We start from the raw sequence: 12,122 nt of genomic DNA on the forward strand, positions 1-12,122 counted from the left end.
AAAGTTTAAATATAGATAAGCTATCCTAAAATTCAACTTTAAGGAAATTGAACAAAGTTAGGTACCACCAAGATTTGAAATCAGATTACAGGATTCAAAGTCCAAAGTGCTCACCATTACACCATGGAACCCATTATTAGAGAGTCTTCCTCTACTCAATATTGAAATACTGAATGTTCTCCTGTTTTAGGTACATTTGGCATTTTTGTGTTTGCTGATGCTTTTATGTTTGGCCGGTTAGCTCAGTTGGTTAGAGCGTGGTGCTAATAACGCCAAGGTCATGTGTTCGATCCCCATACGGGCCATGTGCTTTTTCTTGTTGTCCTACAAGAAATGCCAAGAAGGGATTTTATCCAGCGGCAAAGTGCATGAAGTGTGGGATGAATGCATTGGCTACAGTTAGCAGCCCTTGAAACTTGCTAGAGAACATCATAGACACATACAAAACAGAGAATTTTTAAATCCATGTTAGGAATAAACAAAAATGTCATCCTTTGGCTGATGCAGCATTTCTCTATATGGCATACATAGAAAACTTTTTCTCAAATATAGCAATATGGCAAATCTAAGAAATGCTGTGGCAAATTAATCAATCAGGACATTTATTTGGTGATTGAATCTACTATGGGGGACTAAGTTTTATGACGAGAAGAAGAACAGACCTTTACTCTCATTAGTGCACACTGAAGAAGAAAATTCTTAAAACCAGAATATCTTAAAACCATAGCACAAGTGATGGATCACTGCATTCTTATTGCAACTTTTCCTATTTCCAAATGTTTGACAAACATCTCTCCAGTTGAAAACTGATTTGAAACAGCTTCAAAATTAGTTTGGAGTAAAAAAACCACTGAAGATGATGGGATTTATACAAAGTTTAAATATAGATAAGCTATCCTAAAATTCAACTTTAAGGAAATTGAACAAAGTTAGGTCCCACCAAGATTTGAAATCAGATTACTGGATTCAAAGTCTAAAGTGCTCACCATTACACCATGGAACCCATTATTAGAGAGTCTTCCTCTACTCAATATTGCTGATCTTTGAAATACTGAATGCTCTCCTGTTTTAGGTACATTTGGCATTTTTGTGTTTGCTGATGTTTTTATGTTTGGCCTGTTTGCTCAGTTGGTTAGAGCGTGGTGCTAATAATGCCAAGGTCATGGGTTTGATCCCCATATGGGCCATGTGCTTTTTCTTGTTGGCAAGAAATGCCAAGAAGGGATTTTATCCAGCGGCAAAGTGCATGAAGTGTGGGATGAATGCATTGGCTACAGTTAGCAGCCCTTGAAACTTGCTAGAGAACATCATAGACACATACAAAACAGAGAATTTTTAAATCCATGTTAGGAATAAACAAAAATGTCATCCTTTGGCTGATGCAGCATTTCTCTATATGGCATACATAGAAAACTTTTTCTCAAATATAGCAATATGGCAAATCTAAGAAATGCTAAGGCTAATTAATCAATCAGGACATTTATTTGGTGATTGAATCTACTATGGGGGACTAAGTTTTATGACGAGAAGAAGAACAGACCTTTACTCTCATTAGTGCACACTGAAGAAGAAAATTCTTAAAACCAGAATATCTTAAAACCATAGCACAAGTGATGGATCACTGCATTCTTATTGCAACTTTTCCTAATTCCAAATGTTTGACAAACATCTCTCCAGTTGAAAACTGATTTGAAACAGCTTCAAAATTAGTTTTCAGTAAAAAAAACCACTGAAGATGATGGGATTTATACAAAGTTTAAATATAGATAAGCTATCCTAAAATTCAACTTTAAGGAAATTGAACAAAGTTAGGTCCCACCAAGCTTTGAAATCAGATTACTGGATTCAAAGTCCAAAGTGCTCACCATTACACCATGGAACCCATTATTAGAGAGTCTTCCTCTACTCAATATTGCTGATCTTTGAAATACTGAATGTTCTCCTGTTTTAGGTACATTTGGCATTTTTGTGTTTGCTGATGCTTTTATGTTTGGCCGGTTTGCTCAGTTGGTTAGAGCGTGGTGCTAATAACGCCAAGGTCATGGGTTTGATCCCCATATGGGCCATGTGCTTTTTCTTGTTGGCAAGAAATGCCAAGAAGGGATTTTATCCAGCGGCAAAGTGCATGAAGTGTGGGATGAATGCATTGGCTACAGTTAGCAGCCCTTGAAACTTGCTAGAGAACATCATAGACACATACAAAACAGAGAATTTTTAAATCAATGTTAGGAAAAAACAAAAATGTCATCCTTTGGCTGATGCAGCATTTCTCTATATGGCATACATAGAAAACTTTTTCTCAAATATAGCAATATGGCAAATCTAAGAAATGCTGTGGCAAATTAATCAATCAGGACATTTATTTGGTGATTGAATCTACTATGGGGGACTAAGTTTTATGACGAGAAGAAGAACAGACCTTTACTCTCATTAGTGCACACTGAAGAAGAAAATTCTTAAAACCAGAATATCTTAAAACCATAGCACAAGTGATGGATCACTGCATTCTTATTGCAACTTTTCCTAATTCCAAATGTTTGACAAACATCTCTCCAGTTGAAAACTGATTTGAAACAGCTTCAAAATTAGTTTGCAGTAAAAAAAACCACTGAAGATGATGGGATTTATACAAAGTTTAAATATAGATAAGCTATCCTAAAATTCAACTTTAAGGAAATTGAACAAAGTTAGGTCCCACCAAGCTTTGAAATCAGATTACTGGATTCAAAGTCCAAAGTGCTCACCATTACACCATGGAACCCATTATTAGAGAGTCTTCCTCTACTCAATATTGCTGATCTTTGAAATACTGAATGTTCTCCTGTTTTAGGTACATTTGGCATTTTTGTGTTTGCTGATGCTTTTATGTTTGGCCGGTTAGCTCAGTTGGTTAGAGCGTGGTGCTAATAACACCAAGGTCATGTGTTCGATCCCCATACAGGCCATGTGCTTTTTCTTGTTGTCCTACAAGAAATGCCAAGAAGGGATTTTATCCAGCGGCAAAGTGCATGAAGTGTGGGATGAATGCATTGGCTACAGTTAGCAGCCCTTGAAACTTGCTAGAGAACATCATAGACACATACAAAACAGAGAATTTTTAAATCCATGTTAGGAATAAACAAAAATGTCATCCTTTGGCTGATGCAGCATTTCTCTATATGGCATACATAGAAAACTTTTTCTCAAATATAGCAATATGGCAAATCTAAGAAATGCTAAGGCTAATTAATCAATCAGGACATTTATTTGGTGATTGAATCTACTATGGGGGACTAAGTTTTAAGACGAGAAGAAGAACAGACCTTTACTCTCATTAGTGCACACTGAAGAAGAAAATTCTTAAAACCAGAATATCTTAAAACCATAGCACAAGTGATGGATCACTGCATTCTTATTACAACTTTTCCTATTTCCAAATGTTTGACAAACATCTCTCCAGTTGAAAACTGATTTGAAACAGCTTCAAAATTAGTTTGGAGTAAAAAAACCACTGAAGATGATGGGATTTATACAAAGTTTAAATATAGATAAGCTATCCTAAAATTCAACTTTAAGGAAATTGAACAAAGTTAGGTCCCACCAAGATTTGAAATCAGATTACTGGATTCAAAGTCCAAAGTGCTCACCATTACACCATGGAACCCATTATTAGAGAGTCTTCCTCTACTCAATATTGCTGATCTTTGAAATACTGAATGCTCTCCTGTTTTAGGTACATTTGGCATTTTTGTGTTTGCTGATGCTTTTATGTTTGGCCGGTTTGCTCAGTTGGTTAGAGCGTGGTGCTAATAACGCCAAGGTCATGGGTTTGATCCCCATATGGGCCATGTGCTTTTTCTTGTTGGCAAGAAATGCCAAGAAGGGATTTTATCCAGCGGCAAAGTGCATGAAGTGTGGGATGAATGCATTGGCTACAGTTAGCAGCCCTTGAAACTTGCTAGAGAACATCATAGACACATACAAAACAGAGAATTTTTAAATCCATGTTAGGAATAAACAAAAATGTCATCCTTTGGCTGATGCAGCATTTCTCTATATGGCATACATAGAAAACTTTTTCTCAAATATAGCAATATGGCAAATCTAAGAAATGCTAAGGCTAATTAATCAATCAGGACATTTATTTGGTGATTGAATCTACTATGGGGGACTAAGTTTTAAGAAGAGAAGAAGAACAGACCTTTACTCTCATTAGTGCACACTGAAGAAGAAAATTCTTAAAACCAGAATATCTTAAAACCATAGCACAAGTGATGGATCACTGCATTCTTATTGCAACTTTTCCTAATTCCAAATGTTTGACAAACATCTCTCCAGTTGAAAACTGATTTGAAACAGCTTCAAAATTAGTTTGCAGTAAAAAAACCACTGAAGATGATGGGATTTATACAAAGTTTAAATATAGATAAGCTATCCTAAAATTCAACTTTAAGGAAATTGAACAAAGTTAGGTACCACCAAGATTTGAAATCAGATTACAGGATTCAAAGTCCAAAGTGCTCACCATTACACCATGGAACCCATTATTAGAGAGTCTTCCTCTACTCAATATTGAAATACTGAATGTTCTCCTGTTTTAGGTACATTTGGCATTTTTGTGTTTGCTGATGCTTTTATGTTTGGCCGGTTAGCTCAGTTGGTTAGAGCGTGGTGCTAATAACGCCAAGGTCATGTGTTCGATCCCCATACGGGCCATGTGCTTTTTCTTGTTGTCCTACAAGAAATGCCAAGAAGGGATTTTATCCAGCGGCAAAGTGCATGAAGTGTGGGATGAATGCATTGGCTACAGTTAGCAGCCCTTGAAACTTGCTAGAGAACATCATAGACACATACAAAACAGAGAATTTTTAAATCCATGTTAGGAATAAACAAAAATGTCATCCTTTGGCTGATGCAGCATTTCTCTATATGGCATACATAGAAAACTTTTTCTCAAATATAGCAATATGGCAAATCTAAGAAATGCTGTGGCAAATTAATCAATCAGGACATTTATTTGGTGATTGAATCTACTATGGGGGACTAAGTTTTATGACGAGAAGAAGAACAGACCTTTACTCTCATTAGTGCACACTGAAGAAGAAAATTCTTAAAACCAGAATATCTTAAAACCATAGCACAAGTGATGGATCACTGCATTCTTATTGCAACTTTTCCTATTTCCAAATGTTTGACAAACATCTCTCCAGTTGAAAACTGATTTGAAACAGCTTCAAAATTAGTTTGGAGTAAAAAAACCACTGAAGATGATGGGATTTATACAAAGTTTAAATATAGATAAGCTATCCTAAAATTCAACTTTAAGGAAATTGAACAAAGTTAGGTCCCACCAAGATTTGAAATCAGATTACTGGATTCAAAGTCTAAAGTGCTCACCATTACACCATGGAACCCATTATTAGAGAGTCTTCCTCTACTCAATATTGCTGATCTTTGAAATACTGAATGCTCTCCTGTTTTAGGTACATTTGGCATTTTTGTGTTTGCTGATGTTTTTATGTTTGGCCTGTTTGCTCAGTTGGTTAGAGCGTGGTGCTAATAATGCCAAGGTCATGGGTTTGATCCCCATATGGGCCATGTGCTTTTTCTTGTTGGCAAGAAATGCCAAGAAGGGATTTTATCCAGCTGCAAAGTGCATGAAGTGTGGGATGAATGCATTGGCTACAGTTAGCAGCCCTTGAAACTTGCTAGAGAACATCATAGACACATACAAAACAGAGAATTTTTAAATCCATGTTAGGAATAAACAAAAATGTCATCCTTTGGCTGATGCAGCATTTCTCTATATGGCATACATAGAAAACTTTTTCTCAAATATAGCAATATGGCAAATCTAAGAAATGCTAAGGCTAATTAATCAATCAGGACATTTATTTGGTGATTGAATCTACTATGGGGGACTAAGTTTTAAGAAGAGAAGAAGAACAGACCTTTACTCTCATTAGTGCACACTGAAGAAGAAAATTCTTAAAACCAGAATATCTTAAAACCATAGCACAAGTGATGGATCACTGCATTCTTATTGCAACTTTTCCTATTTCCAAATGTTTGACAAACATCTCTCCAGTTGAAAACTGATTTGAAACAGCTTCAAAATTAGTTTGGAGTAAAAAAACCACTGAAGATGATGGGATTTATACAAAGTTTAAATATAGATAAGCTATCCTAAAATTCAACTTTAAGGAAATTGAACAAAGTTAGGTCCCACCAAGATTTGAAATCAGATTACTGGATTCAAAGTCCAAAGTGCTCACCATTACACCATGGAACCCATTATTAGAGAGTCTTCCTCTACTCAATATTGCTGATCTTTGAAATACTGAATGTTCTCCTGTTTTAGGTACATTTGGCATTTTTGTGTTTGCTGATGCTTTTATGTTTGGCCGGTTTGCTCAGTTGGTTAGAGCGTGGTGCTAATAACGCCAAGGTCATGGGTTTGATCCCCATATGGGCCATGTGCTTTTTCTTGTTGGCAAGAAATGCCAAGAAGGGATTTTATCCAGCGGCAAAGTGCATGAAGTGTGGGATGAATGCATTGGCTACAGTTAGCAGCCCTTGAAACTTGCTAGAGAACATCATAGACACATACAAAACAGAGAATTTTTAAATCCATGTTAGGAATAAACAAAAATGTCATCCTTTGGCTGATGCAGCATTTCTCTATATGGCATACATAGAAAACTTTTTCTCAAATATAGCAATATGGCAAATCTAAGAAATGCTGTGGCAAATTAATCAATCAGGACATTTATTTGGTGATTGAATCTACTATGGGGGACTAAGTTTTATGACGAGAAGAAGAACAGACCTTTACTCTCATTAGTGCACACTGAAGAAGAAAATTCTTAAAACCAGAATATCTTAAAACCATAGCACAAGTGATGGATCACTGCATTCTTATTGCAACTTTTCCTAATTCCAAATGTTTGACAAACATCTCTCCAGTTGAAAACTGATTTGAAACAGCTTCAAAATTAGTTTGCAGTAAAAAAAACCACTGAAGATGATGGGATTTATACAAAGTTTAAATATAGATAAGCTATCCTAAAATTCAACTTTAAGGAAATTGAACAAAGTTAGGTCCCACCAAGCTTTGAAATCAGATTACTGGATTCAAAGTCCAAAGTGCTCACCATTACACCATGGAACCCATTATTAGAGAGTCTTCCTCTACTCAATATTGCTGATCTTTGAAATACTGAATGTTCTCCTGTTTTAGGTACATTTGGCATTTTTGTGTTTGCTGATGCTTTTATGTTTGGCCGGTTAGCTCAGTTGGTTAGAGTGTTGTGCTAATAACACCAAGGTCATGTGTTCGATCCCCATACGGGCCATGTGCTTTTTCTTGTTGTCCTACAAGAAATGCCAAGAAGGGATTTTATCCAGCGGCAAAGTGCATGAAGTGTGGGATGAATGCATTGGCTACAGTTAGCAGCCCTTGAAACTTGCTAGAGAACATCATAGACACATAAAAAACAGAGAATTTTTAAATCCATGTTAGGAATAAACAAAAATGTCATCCTTTGGCTGATGCAGCATTTCTCTATATGGCATACATAGAAAACTTTTTCTCAAATATAGCAATATGGCAAATCTAAGAAATGCTGTGGCTAATTAATCAATCAGGACATTTATTTGGTGATTGAATCTACTATGGGGGACTAAGTTTTAAGACGAGAAGAAGAACAGACCTTTACTCTCATTAGTGCACACTGAAGAAGAAAATTCTTAAAACCAGAATATCTTAAAACCATAGCACAAGTGATGGATCACTGCATTCTTATTGCAACTTTTCCTATTTCCAAATGTTTGACAAACATCTCTCCAGTTGAAAACTGATTTGAGACAGCTTCAAAATTAGTTTGGAGTAAAAAAACCACTGAAGATGATGGGATTTATACAAAGTTTAAATATAGATAAGCTATCCTAAAATTCAACTTTAAGGAAATTGAACAAAGTTAGGTCCCACCAAGATTTGAAATCAGATTACTGGATTCAAAGTCCAAAGTGCTCACCATTACACCATGGAACCCATTATTAGAGAGTCTTCCTCTACTCAATATTGCTGATCTTTGAAATACTGAATGCTCTCCTGTTTTAGGTACATTTGGCATTTTTGTGTTTGCTGATGCTTTTATGTTTGGCCGGTTTGCTCAGTTGGTTAGAGCGTGGTGCTAATAACGCCAAGGTCATGGGTTTGATCCCCATATGGGCCATGTGCTTTTTCTTGTTGGCAAGAAATGCCAAGAAGGGATTTTATCCAGCGGCAAAGTGCATGAAGTGTGGGATGAATGCATTGGCTACGGTTAGCAGCCCTTGAAACTTGCTAGAGAACATCATAGACACATACAAAACAGAGAATTTTTAAATCCATGTTAGGAATAAACAAAAATGTCATCCTTTGGCTGATGCAGCATTTCTCTATATGGCATACATAGAAAACTTTTTCTCAAATATAGCAATATGGCAAATCTAAGAAATACTAAGGCTAATTAATCAATCAGGACATTTATTTGGTGATTGAATCTACTATGGGGGACTAAGTTTTAAGAAGAGAAGAAGAACAGACCTTTACTCTCATTAGTGCACACTGAAGAAGAAAATTCTTAAAACCAGAATATCTTAAAACCATAGCACAAGTGATGGATCACTGCATTCTTATTGCAACTTTTCCTAATTCCAAATGTTTGACAAACATCTCTCCAGTTGAAAACTGATTTGAAACAGCTTCAAAATTAGTTTGCAGTAAAAAAACCACTGAAGATGATGGGATTTATACAAAGTTTAAATATAGATAAGCTATCCTAAAATTCAACTTTAAGGAAATTGAACAAAGTTAGGTACCACCAAGATTTGAAATCAGATTACAGGATTCAAAGTCCAAAGTGCTCACCATTACACCATGGAACCCATTATTAGAGAGTCTTCCTCTACTCAATATTGAAATACTGAATGTTCTCCTGTTTTAGGTACATTTGGCATTTTTGTGTTTGCTGATGCTTTTATGTTTGGCCGGTTAGCTCAGTTGGTTAGAGCGTGGTGCTAATAACGCCAAGGTCATGTGTTCGATCCCCATACGGGCCATGTGCTTTTTCTTGTTGTCCTACAAGAAATGCCAAGAAGGGATTTTATCCAGCGGCAAAGTGCATGAAGTGTGGGATGAATGCATTGGCTACAGTTAGCAGCCCTTGAAACTTGCTAGAGAACATCATAGACACATACAAAACAGAGAATTTTTAAATCCATGTTACTAATAAACAAAAATGTCATCCTTTGGCTGATGCAGCATTTCTCTATATGGCATACATAGAAAACTTTTTCTCAAATATAGCAATATGGCAAATCTAAGAAATGCTGTGGCTAATTAATCAATCAGGACATTTATTTGGTGATTGAATCTACTATGGGGGACTAAGTTTTAAGAAGAGAAGAAGAACAGACCTTTACTCTCATTAGTGCACACTGAAGAAGAAAATTCTTAAAACCAGAATATCTTAAAACCATAGCACAAGTGATGGATCACTGCATTCTTATTGCAACTTTTCCTATTTCCAAATGTTTGACAAACATCTCTCCAGTTGAAAACTGATTTGAAACAGCTTCAAAATTAGTTTGGAGTAAAAAAACCACTGAAGATGATGGGATTTATACAAAGTTTAAATATAGATAAGCTATCCTAAAATTCAACTTTAAGGAAATTGAACAAAGTTAGGTCCCACCAAGATTTGAAATCAGATTACTGGATTCAAAGTCCAAAGTGCTCACCATTACACCATGGAACCCATTATTAGAGAGTCTTCCTCTACTCAATATTGCTGATCTTTGAAATACTGAATGCTCTCCTGTTTTAGGTACATTTGGCATTTTTGTGTTTGCTGATGCTTTTATGTTTGGCCGGTTTGCTCAGTTGGTTAGAGCGTGGTGCTAATAACGCCAAGGTCATGGGTTTGATCCCCATATGGGCCATGTGCTTTTTCTTGTTGGCAAGAAATGCCAAGAAGGGATTTTATCCAGCGGCAAAGTGCATGAAGTGTGGGATGAATGCATTGGCTACGGTTAGCAGCCCTTGAAACTTGCTAGAGAACATCATAGACACATACAAAACAGAGAATTTTTAAATCCATGTTAGGAATAAACAAAAATGTCATCCTTTGGCTGATGCAGCATTTCTCTATATGGCATACATAGAAAACTTTTTCTCAAATATAGCAATATGGCAAATCTAAGAAATGCTAAGGCTAATTAATCAATCAGGACATTTATTTGGTGATTGAATCTACTATGGGGGACTAAGTTTTAAGAAGAGAAGAAGAACAGACCTTTACTCTCATTAGTGCACACTGAAGAAGAAAATTCTTAAAACCAGAATATCTTAAAACCATAGCACAAGTGATGGATCACTGCATTCTTATTGCAACTTTTCCTAATTCCAAATGTTTGACAAACATCTCTCCAGTTGAAAACTGATTTGAAACAGCTTCAAAATTAGTTTGCAGTAAAAAAAACACTGAAGATGATGGGATTTATACAAAGTTTAAATATAGATAAGCTATCCTAAAATTCAACTTTAAGGAAATTGAACAAAGTTAGGTACCACCAAGATTTGAAATCAGATTACAGGATTCAAAGTCCAAAGTGCTCACCATTACACCATGGAACCCATTATTAGAGAGTCTTCCTCTACTCAATATTGAAATACTGAATGTTCTCCTGTTTTAGGTACATTTGGCATTTTTGTGTTTGCTGATGCTTTTATGTTTGGCCGGTTAGCTCAGTTGGTTAGAGCGTGGTGCTAATAACGCCAAGGTCATGTGTTCGATCCCCATACGGGCCATGTGCTTTTTCTTGTTGTCCTACAAGAAATGCCAAGAAGGGATTTTATCCAGCGGCAAAGTGCATGAAGTGTGGGATGAATGCATTGGCTACAGTTAGCAGCCCTTGAAACTTGCTAGAGAACATCATAGACACATACAAAACAGAGAATTTTTAAATCCATGTTAGGAATAAACAAAAATGTCATCCTTTGGCTGATGCAGCATTTCTCTATATGGCATACATAGAAAACTTTTTCTCAAATATAGCAATATGGCAAATCTAAGAAATGCTAAGGCTAATTAATCAATCAGGACATTTATTTGGTGATTGAATCTACTATGGGGGACTAAGTTTTAAGACGAGAAGAAGAACAGACCTTTACTCTCATTAGTGCACACTGAAGAAGAAAATTCTTAAAACCAGAATATCTTAAAACCATAGCACAAGTGATGGATCACTGCATTCTTATTGCAACTTTTCCTATTTCCAAATGTTTGACAAACATCTCTCCAGTTGAAAACTGATTTGAAACAGCTTCAAAATTAGTTTGGAGTAAAAAAACCACTGAAGATGATGGGATTTATACAAAGTTTAAATATAGATAAGCTATCCTAAAATTCAACTTTAAGGAAATTGAACAAAGTTAGGTCCCACCAAGATTTGAAATCAGATTACTGGATTCAAAGTCCAAAGTGCTCACCATTACACCATGGAACCCATTATTAGAGAGTCTTCCTCTACTCAATATTGCTGATCTTTGAAATACTGAATGCTCTCCTGTTTTAGGTACATTTGGCATTTTTGTGTTTGCTGATGCTTTTATGTTTGGCCGGTTTGCTCAGTTGGTTAGAGCGTGGTGCTAATAACGCCAAGGTCATGGGTTTGATCCCCATATGGGCCATGTGCTTTTTCTTGTTGGCAAAAAATGCCAAGAAGAGATTTTATCCAGCGGCAAAGTGCATGAAGTGTGGGATGAATGCATTGGCTACAGTTAGCAGCCCTTGAAACTTGCTAGAGAACATCATAGACACATACAAAACAGAGAATTTTTAAATCCATGTTAGGAATAAACAAAAATGTCATCCTTTGGCTGATGCAGCATTTCTCTATATGGCATACATAGAAAACTTTTTCTCAAATATAGCAATATGGCAAATCTAAGAAATGCTAAGGCTAATTAATCAATCAGGACATTTATTTGGTGATTGAATCTACTATGGGGGACTAAGTTTTAAGAAGAGAAGAAGAACAGACCTTTACTCTCATTAGTGCACACTGAAGAAGAAAATTCTTAAAACCAGAATATC

At 36.0% G+C, this 12,122-nt stretch overlaps 4 non-coding genes across 4 annotated transcripts; all 4 read left to right on the forward strand.

The window, feature by feature from the left end:
- The first annotated feature begins 231 nt into the window (after positions 1-231).
- On the forward strand, positions 232-305 carry TRNAI-AAU (transfer RNA isoleucine (anticodon AAU)). Its single transcript has one exon. It is a non-coding gene; the product is annotated as a tRNA-Ile (tRNA).
- Positions 306-4,621: 4,316 nt separating this feature from the next.
- Positions 4,622-4,695, forward strand: TRNAI-AAU (transfer RNA isoleucine (anticodon AAU)). Its single transcript has one exon. It is a non-coding gene; the product is annotated as a tRNA-Ile (tRNA).
- A 4,315-nt stretch (positions 4,696-9,010) lies between these two features.
- On the forward strand, positions 9,011-9,084 carry TRNAI-AAU (transfer RNA isoleucine (anticodon AAU)). The gene has a single exon. It is a non-coding gene; the product is annotated as a tRNA-Ile (tRNA).
- Positions 9,085-10,760: 1,676 nt separating this feature from the next.
- On the forward strand, positions 10,761-10,834 carry TRNAI-AAU (transfer RNA isoleucine (anticodon AAU)). Its single transcript has one exon. It is a non-coding gene; the product is annotated as a tRNA-Ile (tRNA).
- The last annotated feature ends 1,288 nt before the right edge of the window (positions 10,835-12,122 follow it).

This window comes from Taudactylus pleione, unplaced genomic scaffold, assembly GCF_031769625.1.
Source record: "Taudactylus pleione unplaced genomic scaffold, aTauple2 ptg000085l, whole genome shotgun sequence".
Lineage (NCBI taxonomy): Eukaryota > Metazoa > Chordata > Amphibia > Anura > Myobatrachidae > Taudactylus > Taudactylus pleione.